The 3,549-nt window shown below is 41.3% G+C and overlaps 1 protein-coding gene across 1 annotated transcript in view; it reads right to left on the bottom strand.

Moving 5' to 3' along the window:
• Positions 1-2,889, bottom strand: part of TREM2 (triggering receptor expressed on myeloid cells 2) — a 24,469-nt gene extending 21,580 nt beyond the window's left edge. The window contains exon 1 of the mRNA XM_010863198.1: positions 2,573-2,889. The gene's annotated coding sequence lies outside the window, so the exon portion shown is untranslated. The remainder of the gene's footprint in view (positions 1-2,572) is intronic.
• Positions 2,890-3,549: the final 660 nt, after the last annotated feature.

Genomic DNA, 3,549 nt, shown 5'->3' with positions numbered 1-3,549 from the left:
AAGAAGAAGTAAAACTCTCACTGTTGCAGATGACATGATCCTCTACATAGAAAACCCTAAAGATTCCACCAGAAAATTACTAGAGCTAATCAATGAATATAGTAAAGTTGCAGGATATAAAATTAGCACACAGAAATCCCTTGCATTCCTATACACTAACAATGAGAAAACAGAAAGAGAAATTAAGGAAACAATTCCATTCATCATTGCAACAAAAAGAATAAAATACTTAGGAATATATCTACCTAAAGAAACAAAAGACCTATATACAGAAAACTATAAAACACTGGTGAAAGAAATCAAAGAGGACACAAATAGATGGAGAAATATACCATGTTCATGAATTGGAAGAATCAATATAGTGAAAATGAGTATACTACCCAAAGCAATCTATAGATTCAATGCAATCCCCATCAAGCTGCTGCTGCTGCTAAGTCACTTCAGTCATGTCCGACTCTGTGCGACCCCATAGAGGGCAGCCCACCAGGCTCCCCTGTCCCTGGGATTCTCCAGGCAAGACTACTGGAGTGGGTTGCCATTTCCTTCTCCAATGCATGAAAGTGAAAAGTGAAAGTGAAGTCGCTCAGTCGTGTCCGACTGTCAGCAACCCCATGGACTGCAGCCCACCAGGCTCCTCCATCCATGGGATTTTCCAGGCAAGAGTACTGGAGTGGGGTGCCATTGCCTTCTCTGCCCCCATCAAGCTACCAATGGTATTTTTCACAGAACTAGAATAAATAATTTCAAATTTGTATGGAAATACAAAAAACCTTCAATAGCCAAAGCAATCTTGAGAAAGAAAAATGGAACTGGAGGAGTCAACCTGCCTGACTTCAGGCTATACTACAAAGCTACAGTCATCAAGACAGTATGGTACTGGCACAAAGACAGAAATATAGATCAATGGAACAAAATAGAAAGCCCAGAGATAAATCCACACATCTATGGACACCTTATCTTTGACAAAGGAGGCAAGAATATACAATGGAGAAAAGACAATCTCTTTAACAAGTGGTTCGGGAAAACTGGTCAACCACTTGTAAACGAATGAAACTAGAATACTTTCTAACACCATACACAAAAATAAATTCAAAATGGATTAAAGATCTAAACATAAGACCAGAAACTAAAACTCCTAGAGTAAAACATAGGCAAAACACTCTCTGACATAAATCACAGCAGGATCCTCTATGACCCACCTCCCAGAGTAATAAAAATAAAAGCAAAAATAAACAAATGGGACCTAATTAAACTTAAAAGCTTTTGCACAATGAAGGAAAATATAAGCAAGGTGAAAAGACAGCCTTCAGAATAGGAGAAAATAATAGCAAATGAAGCAACTGGCAAAGAATTAATCTCTAAAATATACAATCAACTCCTGCAGCTCAATTCCAGAAAAATAAATGACCCAATCAAAAAATAGGCCAAATAACTAAACAGACATTTCTTTAAAGAAGACATACAGATGTCTAACAAACACATAAAAAGATGCTCAACATCACTTATTATCAGAGAACTGCAAATCAAAACCACAATGAGGTACCATCTCACACCAGTCAGAATGGCTGCTATCCAAAAGTCTACAAACAATAAATGCTGGAGAGGGTGTGGAGAAAAGGGAACCCTCTTACACTGTTGGTGGGAATGCAAACTAGTACAGCCACTATGGAGAACAGTGTGGAGATTCCTTTAAAAACTAGCAATAGAAGTGCCATATGACCCAGAAATCCCACTGCTGGGCATACACACCAAAGAAACCAGAACTGAGAGGCACGTGTACCTCAGTGTTCATTGCAGCACTGTTTATAATAGCCAGGACATGGAAGCAACTTAGATGTCCATCATCAGACCAATGGATAAGAAAGCTGTGGTACATATACATAATGGAATATTACTCAGCCATTAAAAAGAATATATTTGAATCAGTTCTAATGAGTTGGATGAAACTGGAGCCTATTATACAGAGTGAAATAAGCCAGAAAGAAAAACACCAATACAGTATACTAACGCATATATAAGGCATTTAGAAAGATGGTAACAATAACCCTATATGCGAGACAGTAAAAGAGACACAGATGTATAGAACAGTCTTTTGTACTCTGTGGGAGAAGGCGAGGGTGGGATGATTTGAGAGAATAGCACTGAAACATGTATGTTATCGTATGTGAAACAAATCTCCAGTCCAGGTTCAATGCATGAGACAGGGTGCTTAGGGCTGGTAAATTGGGATGACCCAGAGGGATGGAATGGGGAGGGAGGTGAGGGAGGGGTTCAGGATGGGGAACACATGTACACCCATGGCTGATTCATGTCAATGTATCGCAAAAACACTACAATATTGTAATTAGCCTCCAATTAAAATAAATAAATTTAAAAAAAATTTTTTTAACAAACAAAATACATGAAGATTTCCTAGCAAACTGCTTATAGCAGGTCTCCCAAATCATCAGTGTCTTCAGACACACACTTCAACTCCATCTCTGTCCCTAGGAATAAATCAGGACCATCATGTGTGAACATCCTCACCCTCTTTCAGATTCTCTGTTACCCTCCTGTCACCACTCTCACCAACCTGGGCAGCCAGAGAAGCACCAGAGTCCGGTCAGGACCATGGCCAGCACCCGTCCTGGGCTGGGGAAGGGTGTGGTTGCCAACAGCTGTCAGGGAAACAGGCTTCTCAAACCTGGAACAACTCAAATTCTATCCAGGCATACCAGTAACCCAGCCTGGTAAATCCCCTGCCCAGCCCTGCCTGGGAAGTGAGCTTGAGAAAGCTCTTGACTGGGTCCACCAACCACAGACATTAGAGCCTATAAACATCACTGACTGATAAGCAGCCACTTAACACTTCCTTTTGTGGTCTTGTTCTGCTTTTACTTGATCTTGCCTTTCTGGGTCCACACCCCTTCCTTCCAGCCTCAAACTCACATCTGATCCCTCAGATGTGGCCTGCTCCCACCTGTCTCTTTGTATTAATATTTACATTGTCACTCCCTGCCACTTCTGACTGAAGCAATTCTCCCATTATTAAGATCTCATATTTCTGAGCTAAGGATCTCAACCTCTGTCCAGGGGCCATAGTGATGCAGGACATCAGGTCAAAGGGAAGATCTGGTCGAGAACACAGGAACTTAGAGGCAAAGACCCATGCACTGAGCCTGGTGAAGGGCATCTTAGGTGATGGGAGTCTTAATTGCTGCTTGATTGGATCAGAACTGGGCCAGATCTGGCAGGGCTGGAGGAGGATGTCTAGCCTGAATGTGGGCAGAGTGTGGGAACTGGAAGCCTGGGTGGGACAGAAACTGAAACTACAGACTAGGAGTTAAGCATACAGGGTCTGCTTCTTACAGTGAGCAGGTCCTGCTCTATTATTTACTAGTTATTGGGCAGGTTTTCTAACTCACCAGCAACTTCAGTATCTGGGTATGTAAATGTATATGATCAACTGTGAAGTGCTCAAAAAAGTAGCTGACATTATTTTCCTCCCTCTTCAATATATTTTTCTCTAAATTCTTCCTTTCTTCCTGTCTATGTCCATCCCAGATTTCC

The sequence above is a fragment of the Bison bison genome, unplaced genomic scaffold (genome assembly GCF_000754665.1).
Source record: "Bison bison bison isolate TAMUID 2011002044 unplaced genomic scaffold, Bison_UMD1.0 scf7180017864487, whole genome shotgun sequence".
Classification (NCBI taxonomy): Eukaryota; Metazoa; Chordata; class Mammalia; order Artiodactyla; family Bovidae; genus Bison; species Bison bison.
This window is presented reverse-complemented; position numbering and strand designations above follow the sequence as displayed.